At 41.4% G+C, this 18,095-nt stretch overlaps 1 protein-coding gene and 1 long non-coding RNA gene across 4 annotated transcripts in view; one reads left to right on the top strand and one right to left on the bottom strand.

The window, feature by feature from the left end:
* Nucleotides 1-18,095, top strand: part of LOC110472633 (uncharacterized) — a 272,197-nt gene that overhangs the window by 29,604 nt on the left and 224,498 nt on the right. The window lies entirely within an intron of this gene.
* On the bottom strand, nucleotides 340-12,969 carry LOC110472888 (uncharacterized). 3 transcript variants are annotated; one of them, XR_004147908.3, is made up of 4 exons: nucleotides 6,607-12,969; nucleotides 5,699-5,831; nucleotides 1,122-1,336; nucleotides 340-639 (listed from the first exon to the last, which is right to left on the bottom strand). It is a non-coding gene; the product is annotated as an uncharacterized LOC110472888 (long non-coding RNA). The 3 variants fall into 3 exon arrangements; XR_002465782.4 differs by lacking the exon at nucleotides 340-639 and having other exon boundaries at nucleotides 1,031-1,336; nucleotides 6,557-12,961; XR_002465781.4 differs by lacking the exon at nucleotides 340-639 and having other exon boundaries at nucleotides 1,031-1,336; nucleotides 6,607-9,123.

Here is an 18,095-nt window from a genome sequence, read left to right as displayed (position 1 = left end):
TGTGCGTGCGCCTTTTATTTCATTCAAAAGAAAGGCCTGTGAGGACTAGGAAAAGAGGAGGATACTGTCTCTTTATGAATACTAATAAGGAAATCAAGGGGGACAATGGCACTTCAAGTTTCATCTTTCCATTTCCTAGAGGCGCAAACTCTGCAAGTTGTCACCTTGGTGTATTCAGTGCCTCTTGAAGCACTAGACTCCTCCAGAGAGAATGTCAGCCCCAGCCCTGGGCAGTTTTGACAAACAGAGTATATATTGATACATGATAAAGTATGCTAGAAATCACCCCAGCGCTAAAGGCTACTATAGTTTTAATATCATCATTTGAATTAACAAGCATTCTGTGGAGAAATAATGAGCTTTCATTATTCAGAACATCATCCTTACCCCGGGAACTCAGAAACCATTAGCTCTTGAGAACTTAATGAAAAGATGATAAAGAATGTTTTAGATAAAAGTTTGAACGGGCGCACTTGGTAACTAAGGTAAAATATTAATGTTTCTCCCAATGATGAATTGCTGTTGCTGAACTCGTGCTTGCTGAGGAGATGGGGGGCACGTAGGTGTTCCTGTGGGCAGTGGCTGGGATGGAGGGCTGTCACGCACTGCCAGCATGCCCCATGCTACTGCCTGCATCCGCTGTTGAAAGGAATGGGAGAAGAGAGTAAGTTGGATATTCAAATCTCCCCATCCTCCCCAGCAGCTATTTTCCTGCCATGGGACTGAAGCTAAAAACCTTTGCTGTTTCTTTCTTTTGGGATTCCCCCCCACTGTTTTATTTTTTTTTTTTTAATATTTATTTAACATGATAGGCAACACAATACAGCCAAGAGGGAGTGGGAAGGGGTGTAAGAAATGAAATGACCCAGTGCAAAAAATTCAGTCCTGAAGCTGGCAACCTGAGGCTCATTTTGGGCAGATCTGAAGCGCTCAGGCCGAGCGTGGCTGCCACTTGCTGAAATTCCATATGGGTGGCTTGCTACATGTCTGCAATAAAAACCCCCAGTGCAATAAACGAAGAAAAAAAAAAATATAAAAGTTTAAATTTTATTGGGTGTAAAGCTCTTAAAGAACTGCTGTTCACAAAGAGTATAAAGATTGCTGAGACTCGGTGTACGTACCCCTACTAAAATGTGTTAGTCCTGCTGTTTTCTTTCTTTAACTGTAGCAATTTGCTTTCTCGCTGTTCTATAATCCTTGCACTTAGCAGCATGGAGGGCTCGCAGCCTGCTTCCACCTGTGGGCAGCTGGGAGAGGCTGTCTGTCCTTCCCAGGCAGGTGGAGAAGTGCTCGGAGACCCCCGAGGTCGGTATGGCTGTGGAAGGGTTCGTTCCTGCTAAACAGCACAAGTGGGGGGAGGAGAAGGAAAACAAATGGGAATAAACTATCACATAAACAGTCTTAAGTCGCAGTGTTTGCTACTAACAGATGCATTTAGGTAAATGCTGTTACCTCAAGAGGTGTTATCTTCTGGGGATCCTTATCATAATTTTGTTTTAAATCTGAACAGCTGTTGTTTAACTACCACAGACCACAATTTATCTACAGCTTGAGGCCATAAAGGTACCTTTATTACACTCTTTCTTTTTTTTTCTTCCATTTGATTTAATTTCAGTGTGTCTGACACCAAAATGCTATATACAATTTGCATATTACAATATGCACTATTGCAGATTCCGTACACTGCTAAATGGGAAAATCAGAGCAGAATGGTAAATGGGGAAAGCTTGCAATGACAAATAAAAGAGGAAGATGAGCTCCCATGTTTCATTTACATGTAAAATATTCTGACAATTGTTGTTTCCCCAAGAACAAAGAGCTGGTTTTTCTAGGGTGACTGGTTTATGATGGCTGCAAGAAAAAAAAAAAAGGATGTTTTCTTTGGCACTGGAACAGAAGCATGCTTATCTGAATTGAGCCCTGGGGCTTGCCATATATTTGGAATAAAACTTAAGTGTTACTTAAGAAACCAACAAATATGGAGGCATGAACCATAGTGTACTAAGACTGAAAATCCCCTCTCTCTGGACAAAACACTGGAAGAGACTTAAGGGAAAGATAATTTTGTTCTGAGTCACCTGGTCTTTTGTAGTTGATCTCTGAAGTTTATTATGGGGTACAGGGAGGGGAGAAGTGTTGCAGATGTTGCATATTGTGTAGTGTACATGGGAAATTGTGGATTTGTAGGGGATTCTTCTAACCTGTACATCTCAGATGACCCAGGTGATATCTTCCAGCCCTTGGTTACTGCTTCCAGTCCTGCCCAGTAATGTGTGCCTCTAGACCTGAATTTGTCAATGCCCTGCTGCAGAAAAGGTGCATAGTTCTCTCTGTACTTCCCTTTCCCTTGAGGAGGCAAGAGGCCTGTGCCTCCAGAGTTGTCAGTCTGGCAGCTTTCACCAGCACAAAAACTATGGTAAGTCTCCCCAGATTTTAAGTTTTATGTAAGAATTTCACTTTGAATAACCCTTAACACTTCACCCAAACCTCTAGAGTTCTGCTTTGTTAGTTTTCCTTCGGAAAAAATAGTAATAACAACTCAATTACATGTATAGTGGCTTAATGACGGAAAGGACATCTCGCCACTTTTGCTCCCGCTTCCTCCATCCTAGCCATGAATGTGAAAGCTGTATGTGTCTCTGAGAGTGAGTGGGTGTTGTTGAACTGTTTTCCTAAGTGCAGAATACATTCATCTGTTGGCACTTACAAAAAAAAAAAAAAAAAAAAAAAAAAAAACCAGAACTCAGCTTCTAATTGACCTTTCATATTCCAACATCCATCACATAACATGACTGTTTAGCTGGACTTTTCAAGGACAGTGTGGAGAAAAAACACCTTGTAGGAGACCCCTCTTGGGCTGGGGTCTATGTGACCTCTAAATAACTGTCCCTTGATGGCACTTGTGGATGCTATTGGTGATCAAACTATGCTGTGATCCCATCCGCCAAAAATTTCTTTTTGTTTCTGAAATCTATCCTGGCCGATTTAATTTGTCAGTGGAAGTTCCCCCATTTGTGTCCTTTAGGTATTGTGCAGAGCTCAGTGCCTTCACGTGAACAGTAGTGGGTTTTATTGAAGTACGTGCAGGTATGAACTGGCGGCTAATGTCTCTTGTATAATATTGCTCCTGAAAGTACAACTCCACAAAGAATACTGTCTAGAATTACAGGGCAAGAGCAAGTCAACAGTTAATTGGCTGTGCTGTAATTACTTCTAGATGCATAATGTGCAATACTTATAGGACTTGTAGAAATGGCATACAAATTTCACAGTGGTCTCTTGGTACTTTATCATGTGTGGAGGATTTTGGTAGTCTCTGTAGGTCTTGGGATTAATGGTACAGTTATAATTTATTCCTTCTCTGCTGTTTTAAATAGTGTGGGTGTTTTTTTTATTTTCCTCTTAAAAAAAATAAGTCTGTCTTTAATTGTCTCAAAGGCTAGACTGAAAAATAGGACAGATGCTGTTCAAAGGCTCTGTCATTCTTTTCTAGGATGGAAGTAATTCCACTTTTTTTCTGTTTGCTTGGAGTGGCTCACACTTCTGCCGGTGTGTGGCAACCGCATGTCATGTGCTGTGGTACCACAGCCCAGTGGGTTGCAGACCTTACAAAGACCTTACAAAGATAAATATGGACAGTGAGACAGATGTAGTTTTTGAATATCTGGAACCTGATTTTCCCCATTTTTAACCTCAGGGTTCATAAGATGTAATTTCACTGAGCGTATGGAATGACTATTTTAGTAATAATGGGCAAAGATCTGAAATGGCCAAGAGCTTTGTGTGTGGGAATATGAATGAGATCTTTAGAAACAGGGCCAGGCAACAGTAAATTCTTGACCTGGCTATGTCTCATGGTTTCAACAGTCCCCAGAGCTGTGGCTCTTTGGATGTTATCCAAGCCTCTGAAGTCAACCATAATCTTTCCCACTGCAGCCGTGAACAGGCTCTGCAATTTGGTGGCACAACAAGCACATTTCAGGGCTGCTGAAATCACACTTGAGAAGCCAGCTCGGAGGGACTTGTGTGCATGTGAGGTTTGTATGTGCTTGGTTTGCTCATCTCAAGTGACATGGATACAGAAGTTAAAGTGAAGCTTTATAACATGGACTTTGGAATCCCCAAAATGTCATTTGTATTTTACCTTATTAAATATGGAAATTGTGTCAAAGGTAAATGTCAAGGGGCTGTAAAATTACCCTTCTTATCTCCTGTACGTTTATCAGTTGATAAATGGAAAGAAGCTGCTGCCAAAATAACTGTGAATGAATAATTTATAAATGACTGATGCATCGTGTATGTTGTTTCAGGCAGAAAACAGTAGGACATCAATAATCAAAAGAAGTTGGATTAATTTAGCAGTATTTTGCTGTTAATATTTTTATCTAAATGCTGCAGTCTGGACCTTTGTTATGAGGTCCTTCTCTTTGTCACTAAGGACTGATCTACAGATCACTGAAATCAATAGAGTCAGCTGTTTGCTTCGGCAGGCTGTGAATCAAATTTATAATATGCATATATAGCTTTTTCCTTGCTTTTATAGTGCTCTGAATTTGAATTTCTTTAATGCTATGTGTCTTAGCATGGAATTTGGTTCACATGTTTCTTTCCTACCCACTTTCCTGTGGGCTGAATGTCCCAGACAGGAAATTTGGAGAACTTGATGGAACAAGGATGGGTGAAAGGTGACTGCAAAAACAAATTCCATATCTTCTCCCATATTTCAGTTCCTTTGTTTTTATTCACACAGGGGAAACTGATTTCTTGAAACTTAGATTTCTATGCAAGGTAGACTTTTTTTTCAGCATGTATTTTTCTCATGCCTTCCCCTAAACAGAGAACATTTAGGAGATTTTTGGCACTGACCACTGTGAATAAGGTTAAGCACTGAAGAGGTGAACTAGATTCTTTCTTTCTGTTCTTTTCCATGTGATTTAAATATGGCCCATTTTGCCCATCACATGACAGAGCTGCCAGAGATTGCCTCAAGCTAGTTTATGGCTTTAACTAAAGGTCATCTTAGGGGGGAAAAAATCCCATGGAGCAGGGGGGAGGAGAAGAATGTATTTAAAAAAATACATTAAAATAGATTTTAAGCATTTGTTCTGAAGAATAGAAGTGAAAAAGAGCAGCTGCCATTATATTGCAATGAGTCAGGAGAAGAAAAAATAAAACCACCACCAATAATAATAAAAGCCTCTCTTCCTCTGCATAGCACAGCGCCTCACGACAGAAGGGTGCACGAAGCAACTGCCTGACTTTTGTTCTACGGCTTTCCCTACCTGACCTAGATATCTGGCTAGCAGTTCACCACTGCAGAAAATGCCCTAGTGCAAAACTCCTACCCCACTGGCTGCTAATAAGAGCAATTCTCACATCCACAGCTCTGCGTCCCTCCTCACCATGTAATTGGTCTGACTCTCCCAGCTAGCTGCCTCTCCTCCTGTAGGCCCACACTGGGAGAGAAATCCCAGACCTCCTGAAGGCTGAGGGGCTCCAAAGCTGTGCTATGTTATCAACAGCTACATGGTTAGCTAACTGCTGTGACTAAATGGAGATTGGGAAGCACTGCAGGCAAGGGATGAAAAGTGATGCCCTCCCATAGCACAATGCTGATATGCAGAATTGGCCAAAACAACAAAACTTCACAGACAGTGCAGCAGAAGGCATTGGCTCTCTTGTTTGGGCATTTTATTACCTGGAGCTAAATGTGCAGAGAAGGGAGATAATGAAGTACTTGACTAATTCAGTGTGATCCAGCTGGCTAAGCCAGAGGGGCTGTAGAGCAGGAAAAGCTACAGAACTCACTGCTAGCCATTTTCCCTTGATACCTGTGAAGCCAAAACAAAGAAGTGCAGAGATCAAAAAGCAGAGCAATATCAATATCGGGAAAGGGGAGGGGGACAACAAAAGGGGAGGAGAAATATCTAAGATTGCCCCCCCATCCTTTCTCCCTTCTGCGCTTTATTTAGTAGTGAGGGGGAGGGGAAGGTTGTTTTCATTTGCCTCATGCTAACTTCTAATCTATTTGAGAAATTCACCAACCACCCAAACATTTAGTGCCCCGTGTGTCACAATACTCAATGCCAGCCTAATTTTTAAAATTTTATCTACCATTTGTGCTTGGGGGAAAAAAAAGACAGGTTTTGTAATGCAGGCATGTGCAATGGTAGTGCATTCAAAACTCCATATTCCTCCCTTTTTCCACAACCTAAAAGGCTGGATAAAGTCTATGATTCTTATCCAGAGGGAAATTAGAAAATGTAAAGTGTGTAAATCCTTCTCCCTGGCTCCTAGGCATTGGTTGGTTTTTGCTGCTGCATGTGGGTGTTTTTTTCTCCGACAACCCAGCTATTTAAGTACACAAGACACATTGCTCGCTCTGTCCCTTCCCCTACCCTGACTTCTCCTCACTATCTGCCTATGGAGTACAATGCAATTCCAGCTGCCCTAACAAGCTGTTGCCCAAATTAGAGTGTAGCACTTGTCAAAAAGCTGGTAGCCAGTGAAAGGCAGTTACCACATTTTATTAAACATAGAAAGCTAAGCTTCATACCTGGTGTAATGTAGGTGCAATGCCACAAAAGGAAATGGAGAAATGCTCACCTCCAGCAGGGCTGAATTTAGCTCATGGTGCTCTCATCATGGCTGCCAGGGAGTGAATCACTGCTGACCAGTCTATCTGCCAGCTGCTGTTCATACCTTCTTTTTCTAATTTTTTTTTTTTTTTTATATTTGAAGACAGGCAGACACTATGCATCATTCGGAGATGAGCATCACAAACATGCTTTGCAAGGAAGGCAACCACAGCAGACTGCCAATGCTCTTCCAGTGCCAATTAGAGTGATGGTTTAATCGTAAAAGCAGATTCACTAAAATAGGATCAGAGCCAAAGCGTTTGTGATTTGGAAGCTTGTGCTAACTTTTGATAGCTATCATCAGGGGCAGCTGATGTGACATCACCCTGCAATTCTGACTCATATTTTTAATGGACCACATGCCTTTGCATGATAATTTTGCTGCTAGAGTTAGCTTGGCATTAGCTCAAGAGACAGAAACCAGCAACAAAATCTGAAGATGTGTTGAGAATTTGCAGTTGTCATGGAAATCTGGGGTAGTTGCTGGTTCTTACCTCCCCTCTAAAATGGAAGTCTATGTTTGCTCCCTTGAGCCTGGAAGCTAAGGAAAAGGACTGGAGGTGGCTACTCTCTGACAGTGTGGATTTGAAGATACAGGAAGCTCCTTTTAGCATTATGTATAATTTTTTTCAGAAATATTTTTTGCTGAGAAAATACTTTCAGCACTGGAAAAAATCCACTTTTCTTGCACAGACCCAGTTTTGTTTTCCATAAGGTCATGTTGTGACCATAATATGTGTGGAGAACACCTTGCAAAGAGCACTCTTGGGTGAAGGGGCAAATGTGCAGTTCTGGCTTGTGCTAAGCCTCTGCTGTTGTGGTGCAGTTGGGATTTCAGTGGAGTATTGGTCCTCTTTTGAATGGGAACAGCCTGTGCTCTCCATGAGAGAACATGGGGGTTAAAAGATGGTGTGTGTTTTAACTCAACAATTCCACGTGATGCAGATTAGCAGGTACTCATAAATAACTCATGAGTTCAGAGAGTCATTACAACCTGACCTGGCCACCTCCAGTATCAATACATCTATCAATAACAGTGATGAAAATTATTAAGACAAAGCCTCTTAAGGCACTACTGGATTTAGTAGTGTGAGGAGAGCAGGAATGTACTTGTCCCTGGAGAAACAATAACCTAGAGCTATGCTGTGTTGAAGAAAAAAAAAATAAGAATAAAACTTTGTGCTCCTGCTGAGGACCTGGGTGTGATGCTGGCCGAAGTGTACATATGTGTGCATATACATGCCTTGCAGTTTCTCTCTGCTGGTGTTGTGTGCTGTAGCTGACAAACTATAATCACTTCAAGATGACATATTTCAGAGTAGTGCCCTACTGGCACAGAGCTGCCAACAAACTCTTTTCATGTCTTTCCTGCTCTTAGAATGCTTGCTTTTTCAGCCTTCACATTATTCTATCTAGAAACATGGTTGGAAGTTACTGTCATATTTTAAACCATACCTCTGATAACGTTAGTCTTTGTTGAAGTGTTGAAGTAGGAAGTGGTTAGGCAGCAATATGCTATCAAGGTAGCTTGGAGGTGCCAGATGCAGGTAAGACCCTATGTAGCTGCCAAATTTATGGGAATATTCAAGAGAAAAAGCTATGTGTGTGCTGTAAAGCTCAGTGTGCTACATTAGGCAACTTAAGCCTCAAATTAAGTCATGGCTTAAATCCTCTTTTGCAAACAGCACGAGTGTGTAGATTTTTCTTGAGTGCATTAAGCATCCCATCTTTGCTGTTGGGATGACTTTATACTCAGGTAGGGTATAAGCTTGAAACCAGCTTTTACCAGCTTTATTAAGGCTTTTTTTTTCTTCTTTCTGGATGCAGTTTTGGCATAGGCTGTTACAATACAAATCACAAACTCAAGGCTGGTGAATGGTCTAGAGATTAAACCATATGAAGAGCAGCTGAGGGAGCAGGGTGTCTAAACTGGAGGAAAAGAAGGTGAGGGAGGGGCCTCATTGCTCTCTACAAATGCCTGAAAGGAGGTTGTAGCCAGATGGGGATCAGGCAACCAGTGACATGATGACAGGACACAGACTCAGGCTGCAGCAGGGGAGGTTTAGGTTGGAGGTCAGGAAGAGCTTTTGCCCTGAAAGGCCCCTTGGAAGTTGGAAGCACAGTGGGTCCCAGCATATACAGCTTGCTGGAATTCTGTTTCAGAGCTGTGGCTCCCAGCTCCCTCTAAACATTGTCCATCTGCTTTAGTGTTGCAGGAAAATGCACTAGGCTACTGCCAGAATGGAAATCTATTGAGGATGATGCCATGTTTATTATAAGGAAACAAGCCTGGCTCCTGTTAGCCTTGATTACTCTTCTAAGTAAGACTTCTTTTCCCTTGGACAGTGTGAACCACCACCACATTTTTGCTTGGCACCCAGGGAGGCAGTGGGGATGCCTGGAGGGAGCTGCTGGCCACAGTGGCCATGCATGCCTGGGTCACCTGAGGACTTGCAGGGGTCAGGCAGACATCAGTCGGATAAAATCTCTGTGCCCTGCCTTGTGCCTCTAAATGTTACACTCATGTTTAAATAACTCACAGGTCAGTTGTTTTTCTATTTTGAGCGCATGGCAAACCAGGCGGAGGCAGCTTGTAAAACGAGTGACTAATTTCCAGCGTTTTTTTCCTTTCCACTCCCTCTGCAGCCTCTCTCCCTGAAGGTGGTCATGAGGCAACCTTACCCTGGCAGGAGGAGATCAGCAAGCTGGGAAAACAGAAAATCATCCTTTATGCCTGTGAAGACATGGTGGAAGCTGTATTTCTACATGGGTTGTGTTTTGGGGTTCTGGGATGCAGGGGGATATTTTCCCCAGTACCCACAAGCTGGTGGAAACCTTCTGCATCTTTTGCAGAAGATTTCTGGAAGGGGGAGCTGGTGCTGTGGGTCCCAGTGAGGCATCTCCTGTGACTCCCAGCGAGGAGAGGGGACAGATCAGGGAGGCAGGGCAGTCAGTAAGGCTGCATGCAGGATCTTTGCTCACTTTTTGTGCCAATAAAACCCCACAGCCCTGCAGTTTTTTTTTTGCTGGTGGTGGCAGAGTGCCTGAGGGGCAGTGGGACATCCCTACTTTGTCAGAAGGCTCCAGCTGTAGCTGCAGCTCTGCAGCAGAAGGGAAAAGGGAGGGAGCAGAGGGAGAGAGCACTAGGGCCAATTCCTAGGAGCTTGTGCACTGGTTTAGACCTTTCCTCCCTTCACTGTAACCTCTGTCTTCCAGCCATGGCTGCCTGCTTGCACTAATTACTCCTCACTCCCTAGATGCATTCATTTCAAGCTACCTTTAGGGTTTAGAGTGCAGAAACCGACTGACCAAGGTTGAAGGCAATTAACAAACAGGTTATTCTAAATTAACAGCTTCTTTTAACCAGCTGTCCAGAACTGCTTTGTTTTTCTAAAGCACAATTAGCAAGGCAATGCACCTCAGTGAAAAGATGGATTGGGATTTCTTTTGTTATTGTTTGCTTTTTTCCTTTTTTCCTCTTTTAAACTTGTGCCAATTCAATACTAAGCACTTCCAGCTTGGATTTAAAAGGAGTGTTGAAATATACTGATTGCCTAAATGAATTGTAAATGGCATAGGATGTTGAGAAAGAGCAGTCCTTTTACTTCCATTGGCTATCTTGCATTACATCAAGATGGGTTTTCTTTTGAATGGCATATTGAGATGCCAATGCTTTCTTCAGGCATTGATTTTTATTTTTTTTTCTGTCTTGCCTTCTCTCTTCACACAGATGCTTTGTGCATGATTGCGTACTGACTTCACTGTTTCATGAAGCAGTGGATTTGCTGATGGGAGCAGGCTCAGCCCATACCCTGAGCCCAGCCAGGAGCCATGAGGACAGTGCAAAGAAAAGCCAGGCTCCTAAGCTTTGATTCCTGTAGGAGCTTGTTGCCTTGGCCTGGAAGCTCTAAAGACTTTTACTGCTTTCTCATCAGCAGAGAGTGTGAAGTGATTGAGCTGTTCCCAGAAATCTAGGAAGCAGAAAGTGCTGTTAAGTCTTTAATACTGCCAGAAATCTTCACTTTTCTCAAGGTTTTACAATTAGGACTATACTACCTCTAAGGATGTTATGAGCAGGAACTTGCACCAGTCGTTTTGAGGCACTCATTCAGAACACACTGGCCTTGGCTGTCCACCTCAGTTTAATAATGTGCCTCCTAATGCAGCTTCAAGCCTTTGAACCCCCTTGTGTCAGATTGAATTTTGATCTTAGGGTGATACAAGGTCATCCTGACTGATTGATCTCAGCTTTGAGAAATATTGCCCAAGTGTTTAGCTGAGGCCTACTCCTTAATTTTTCTTCCACCAGTTTTACTAATGTTCCCTTTTGCAATGCTGAGTAAATTTTGCATCTTTAGTGTGTCTTTCCAGTCTTTCACATTATCGTGCTTTTCTTAGCTATTGTGTGAACCAGAAACAATTACCAGGGTGCAGCTGGACATTCACACAGGACAACAGTTCTGAAAATAATTGCCCCATCAATGCTAACAGCCTTCCAAGTTAGACTTGGTAATTCTCAGAGTAAATCTTGACTGCTTTTGGTGCAAAAATGAGCAGGTTTGCCTAGCCTATGCTCAGCAATAATTTTTTGTCAACTTCTTGAATTGTTCTAATTTCTTTGTAAGAGAATGTCTGTGGGTTTTTTTTTTTTGTTGTTGTTGTTGTGGTTTTTATTTTTGCCAGCTTTTCATCTTCCTTGGTTAGTTCTGCTAGCCCTCCAAGCTATTCTGTGGCTGTTTTCTATGAAGTCCCTCCAAACTGCCATTAGTTTTTGTTTACACGAAACACAGAATTGAGCATGTTTTTTCCATAGTAGACTGCACCCGATCAATATAGATAAAAACCATTACTTCCCTGTTACTTGCTGTCTCTGATATGCAGCCTGAAATTGTGGTGACCTTTTTTGCTGTCAGACTGCATTGTGGAGTCATGTCTAATTTACTATCTGTTACTGACCCTCAGTCTCCTACCCATTGCTGCTTTCTAGGTTTGTGTGGTCTGGAGGTTTTTTTCTTTTTTAGTAAGAAAAAACATAGCTGTATTGTATTTTTTCCAAGTTGAACTTAATTTTGCATATTTTCTGTTTGCAGGCTCAGACTCTCTACATCTCAGTTGTTTCTGTGCCTTTGCTGTTTTTCCATCCGTTGTGGATTTTGTAGTCTCTGTAAATCTTATTCAGAGGAATTTTAGCCTTTTAACATGATTCTATAAGAAGCAATGAAAGGTTTCACTGCCCTGAATATGTATGGTTGCAAATTTTTTGTTTGCAGCTGTTGCATAGATGCATCATGAATGTATTTAGCAAGTGCTGATAAAAGGAAGCTGAATGACAGGTAGGTGACTTGTGGTAGCTGAGTGACAGACAGGGAGGTGGCTGTGGGCAGGTGACTTGTTGGCTGTGTGATGGCTGAGTCCCTTTGAAAGGGTGAGATCACCTGTAGCCATGCCAAAGAGGAGACAACGAGCAGGGTGGTGTGCTGGAGGGCTGCTGTGGGACAGAAATCCAGAGGCCTGGCATGGAACTACAAAGAGATGGTGAAAGACAAACTGGAACACATATGGAAAGACAGGGAAGTGTGGGGCAGCTCATAGTGATGGAGGGGAATGTTTAGGTGAATGGAGAAGTCTTACCTGTCATGTGTTCTTAATTCAGTGCTTGCTGACATAGCTTCAGCTTGAAGGTGAAGACAAAGCAAACGCCCATCTTGTTGATGTGCTTTCACTGATTTGGTTGCCCTACATGTCAAGTAGCTTTCCATAGCACTGCCTGTCTGCTGTAGGGAAGACAAGGGTACTCTGGGGTGTACCAGGTAGTCCAATTTTCTTTCCAGAAAATCCACGAGGAAAAGGAAATTATTTTCATCATGTCTTAATTCAGAAAAGGATGTGTAGCTGTTTATGAGGAAAACAGGCATTGAATATATGGGTTTATTTGAACCCTGTGTGCAAATTCCACCAGGAAGTTTCAGTAGGCTTCCTCTGAGTCAGTAACAGGGAGGGGAAAAGAGTCTCCAAATAACTGTGACCTGAAATAATTTAATTTCTTTTAGGTCTAGTAATATGCAATGTGTATTTAAACACAGGTATCAAGATGAAAGAACTTACTACTCGTAAATTTTAATTTGGAAGTTTAACAAATGCTGAGTGATTTCTCTGATTTCCTGGCAGTGCTCAGATTAACAGTTGTTGACTGAGCTAGAAAAAAATTGACCTCATACCGTTGATCTTGGGGAAGCTATGGTCACTATGTGCCAGCTCAGGATCTGGTCATAAGAGTGCAAATTACTCAAAATTGGCATGTCAGTTTTGCTCTTCATCTGCCTGCTACTAAGGTCAGTGGTACTACATTGTAGGGTCTGTGACCAGTGCAGTAGCTTCAGCAGTACCACTGTTTATAATGACTATTTATGTGAAACATGCTCGTGCTATCAATTAGCTTGGTTTGCTTCTCTGGCTTTTCCTCATATTATTACCACTGTGCAGATTTGATGAGCAGAGCTGTAAACAAAAAAACAAACCCCAAAAAAACCCCCCAACAAAACCAAAACAAAAAAACCCCAAAACAACCCCCCAAAAAACCACCTCAAAAAAACACACAACACCCCAAAAATCCTCAACCCAAAACACCAAAAAAGGAAGGCCCTATGTCTGGGCTTTAGTGTTCCCCAGAAATTCCTAGTGATGTAAAAAACCTGTTATGATCTTAAATAAGTAAAACTGATTTTTGACAGTTGATATCTGCTCAACAGTGTTTTCTGAGTTGTTTAAGCTTGCTGTCCTACTTCACAAAATATGAAAGTACTGGTAGCATGTGGTGAACATGCCACATATATGCACTAAGGGTCTTATGATCAACAGATGGAGAAAGTACTCCTTCAGTTTTTACTTCTGTTCATCTCCATTAGAGAAAATAAGGGTCAGCTTCATCCTGAGTGTCAGTCTAAAACTTTTATGCACCTGAAATGTCTGTCCCATCTTCTTGAGCTGGGATTCCTGAATAATTTGGTGGAGGTGTGACACCTGCATGTCAAGGTGCTTGATGAGGTGTAATCAGGCAGAACTGAGATAGTGCTGTGAAACTGTATGTCGGCTGCTGGGGTATTGCCTGATCCAGTGCCTAGTTAGCACCTTCCTGCTTTCCCCAGCTAATTTTTGGATCACATTTGGAGAGACTGGATAGTTCTGTGCAAGCTTTGGTGGAAGGGTGGCAGGGGAAGAAAGTAAAACTGAATGGTATTTTTTCTAGAAGTACATTGGAAATATTTTCTTCCAGTTGCTAAGATGTATGTGTGTGACTGCTGTTTGTGGTGTCTCAGCTCTGTTAATAACGGGGACCTCAAGACTATAAATGCAGTTAATGTTTCTACAAAGCAAGGTTCATATAATTTTGGCCTAATTTTGGTCTCATCTACTCCTGATGTTAGGCTGCTTACATTCCATGGAGTCGGTGATTTACTCTGGAGTAAATAGCTGAATCAATTCCATCTGTCTGGGATGCACAATGGGATGTAATGCCTGAGTGAGAGATTTTGGTTACTGAAACTATACATTGTACATGACTTATGACGGACATTGTACCTCACATCCTGTGATTGGGAAGGGTGCAGGATCCATTTTCATGCAAAGTGTGTGACTTGTACCAAATTATTACAGGTAGATTTATGGTACAGATGAGAGACTGAAAGGAAACACTATGTCAGAAATGAATTAGAAGTCAAGAAGGAAAAAGAAATGTAAAACACTTGGGCAGCCTGTATCTTTTTAATATTTTAAATAGAAAAATCATATTTCACTTGCTCAGGGCCTTGGTCTAGGGAAGGTACTTAAACCAATTCTTAAATTTAACATGGGCACGTAGCTACTTGGAGCAGAATCTTTTCTCTGGTGCTTTCTTGGGATTGGGTTTAAGATTTCGGGGGAATGGTGCCAGCAGTATGCTTTTTTATCACCTGCAAACAGCAGTTATTAAGGAATAATTCATATTTCTTTCACCTCCTGTACTATTTATACATGTGCAAAATGCACCAGACACAAGCTTTATTTTGTAGGGTAATGCATGGTGTGTACTGCTGTCAATAACAGATGAGCAGAATACCTGTTCAAATTAAAACTTTGTTGGAGGTGCTTGTGTGTGTTCATGAGAATTAGGCAGGCTGAGTTTTGTTAGTTTGGATAATTGTGAAAAATTGAATTTCAGCTGATATAAGATGGAGCACATCTCCCTAGCTTCACATAAAGAGCTAAAGGAGCCAGTTCTGTGCAGTTAAAACAACTCATATTTTATATATATATATATAGTGACAACATTAATCAAAATGCAAACAAATTCTGAAGATCTGTAGTGAAGAAGACTGCCAAGGGAACATCAGCTTCTTTGCAATAAGTTTTACAGTGGTCCTTTTACTAATGGAAATCATATGCCTGTATCAGGACCAGGGAAAGGAATTTCATCTCTTATGTTCTAGTTCATTTTATTTATGATCTCTGTTATAGACATTCAGGCCCTTTTTCCTAATGTAGTATGTGCCTCCAATTGCATACCAATGACATCTACTTGCCATATTTGTGACAAATTGCAATCAGTGGAAATCAAGAATTCATCCCCTCATTATTACCGGAGACATCCATAAAGTAAACATTATCAGTATGGAGAGCATATATATGTTTGCACTGTATGTTCTGAGATTTGAGGATATGAGCAGGCCTTTTCCTCTCCAAAGTCCCTCTTAAGCCATCCCAGACCAATACCACTGGGTAGGAGGTGTAGGTAGCCTTAGAGCTGCATTATTGCTGACCTGCTGGCCAGGATGCGTCAGCTACTGGTTTGCCAAAAGGAGCAAATTATGACAGAATTGTGACTGAATGGAACATTAACTTGAGCCTTTCCCTCCTGTACAGGTGTTGCATTTTATGAAACGTGCAGGAATGCAATGTTTCCTGTGACATCCGCTCCTCTTTTGGATTTGGTGAAACTAGGCCTGCATTGATGTATAGGTGGGGAAATGAGAAGATTTAATAAATGGGTAAAGTGAGTACTTTCTTTTATCAAAGAAAATGTGCAGATTACTTTTTCTTTTTTTTTTTTTTTTTTTCCCAAACTGTGATGTGCTAGGAAAGTCATAATGATAAAAATACTAAAAAGGTATCACTCCTGTTTATTTGCTGTAAATAATTCTCTGGACTTAAGTCAGAGCATAAAGCGCTTGAACGACTGCACCTCCCGTGCTGTGCTGCTCTCAGTGGAAATAGGCTTGCAAGGAGATGTTCTGCCTTCCCAGTTTAATTTTCTCTTCTAAGTGCAAGCCTTTGTTAAATCTAAGAGCTGTTGTAGACTGTTTTTTATGTTTTTTATGAAGGATATAAGAAGTTAGGGTTTGCAGAGGCCAATTAGTTCTGCTCGATCTCTCTGCCAGTGCAGAGTTGTAGTATACAAAGTAATTTCTAGTGCTTTGTCTAGCTAATTTTTAACATGGGCATGTAGTATTTTCACAGTTCAACAAAAGTCTTTTCCCCCTGATGTTCAGCCTAAAATGTTCCCTTTCTTGCTTTCATCCCATGACCCCTTGTTATACTGCCATGTACCGCGCTTGGCAACTTGATTTGCTTTTTGGTGTTCACAGCATGTAGGTACGTGTGGAAGGTTGCTGTATTTTGGCTGTATAGCGTTTCTTTTTAGAGAAGGGAAGTCAGAAATATACAGCATTGAACCCCCACTATGTGCCATGCAATCAGTTACACTGCTTGGAGGAGCACTGGTGACAGACTTTGAAGACTTAACAAGTCACTTTGTTGCAATGAGCTGCTTCTTTCATGTATTATTCCATGTTCTCCTCACCCTGTGCTCGCAGTAGGAGCCAGCCAGCCTTTTTGTAGCCTCTCCTTATTTGAATTTTTTCTTTTAGCTACCCAACTCCATTATAAACTGTAACAAGGCAAAGATGTACACATAGTAAATCGCTTCTTTTGGCAGAGAAGGAAAGTTTGTGCTTTCTTTCATAATCCTTTTTTACATATTCCAAATTAATTTGTTTCCACAGCTTTTCTCCTTTGTAAGTGGTATTTTTTTCTTTTTAAATGAAGCTATTGTCTGTTACCCTGAAGAAGTGCTGTCCCATACACACTGAACTGAAGATATCTTCTCAGCCTTGCATAACCTGCCTTCTTTTACCAACACCATTGCTTCTGCTTAGCGTTAAAAGGATAGGGCCAGAACTAATTTTGCCAAAAAGCAGCCTCCAAATTCCTGTGAGACTTAGAAGTTGTGAAGCTTGGTATTTTGTTGTTGGTTGTATTTTTTTCTTTTTTGGGAGGGATTTTTTTTCAACATAGCTCGGTAGAAACAATGTGTTATTTCAAATAGATATTTTAAACAAATACAAACAGCAAATAAAGGTTCTACCTGTAACACTGGACTATTGCACTGTCTATTTGAAGATGACAACAAAGACAAGTAAAGCTGATTGTTTGGCAGAAGATACCTATAGAAAGGAAACAAACCATGCTCATAAAACTACCTTCCCTCATGTTTGCAAAATGCATTGTTCTAAGAAGATTTACCATCTAATAATACTGCTATTAGGAATGAGCCTTCTGTTATGATTTTACTGCCTTTCCTGTTGTGGTCTGAAAATGGATCAAGCAACACTGGTTTAATGTGTAGTTGTCTTGAATGAAGAGGCTGAGTCAGGTACCTCTGGTGTAAACCAGAGTCCAGTAATAGGTGGCAAAGGAGCCTGCGGGCTGACCTTTAAAGAGAGGACTCATGGAGAATGGGCCCAGTGGAGGGCAACAAAGGTGATGAGGGGACTGAAACATCTCTCTTATGAGGAAAGGCTAAGGAAGCCTCAAGAAGAAGCAACTGAGAGTACACTTTGTCAATGTCTATTAACATCTGAAGGGAGGCTTCCAAGATGATGGGCCCAGGCTCTTCTCAATGGTGCTGAGCAATAGAGCAAGAGGCAACAGACAGAAGCTGATGCACAGAAAGTTACACCTGAATATGAGGAAGAACTTTACTGTGCAAGTGACGATGCACTGGAGCAGATTGCCCAGAGAGGTTGTGGAGTCTCTCTCACTGGAGATATACAAGAACCATCTGGATACAATCCTGTGCCATGTGTTCTGGGATGACTGCTTGAGAAGGGAGATTAGACCAGATGACCCACTGAGGACCTTCCATCCTGACCCATTATGTGATAGAAAAAGAAACTTCTAGCAATAGTTGAATCATCAGTGTGGATTAGAAAAATACCTCAAAAGCCTGTTTCAGATGTGCAGTTGGAAGATAAAATACAATACTGTCAATTCTGCTGTTCGTGTTGTGGTAACAGACTTAGGTGTTACATCTGTTCTTGCTTCTAGGATTTCAAAATATTAACGTCTTGTTACTGAATGAGTAAATTAAGACACTGAGTTATTATCCCTTGCAAAATGCTGGGAATGTTAATGCAGACTTAT

The sequence above is a fragment of the Lonchura striata genome, chromosome 2 (genome assembly GCF_050655825.1).
Source record: "Lonchura striata isolate lonStrDom1 chromosome 2, ASM5065582v1, whole genome shotgun sequence".
Classification (NCBI taxonomy): domain Eukaryota; kingdom Metazoa; phylum Chordata; class Aves; order Passeriformes; family Estrildidae; genus Lonchura; species Lonchura striata.
The sequence above is the reverse complement of the archived record's forward strand: the minus strand, read 5'-3'. Positions and strand labels throughout refer to the sequence as shown.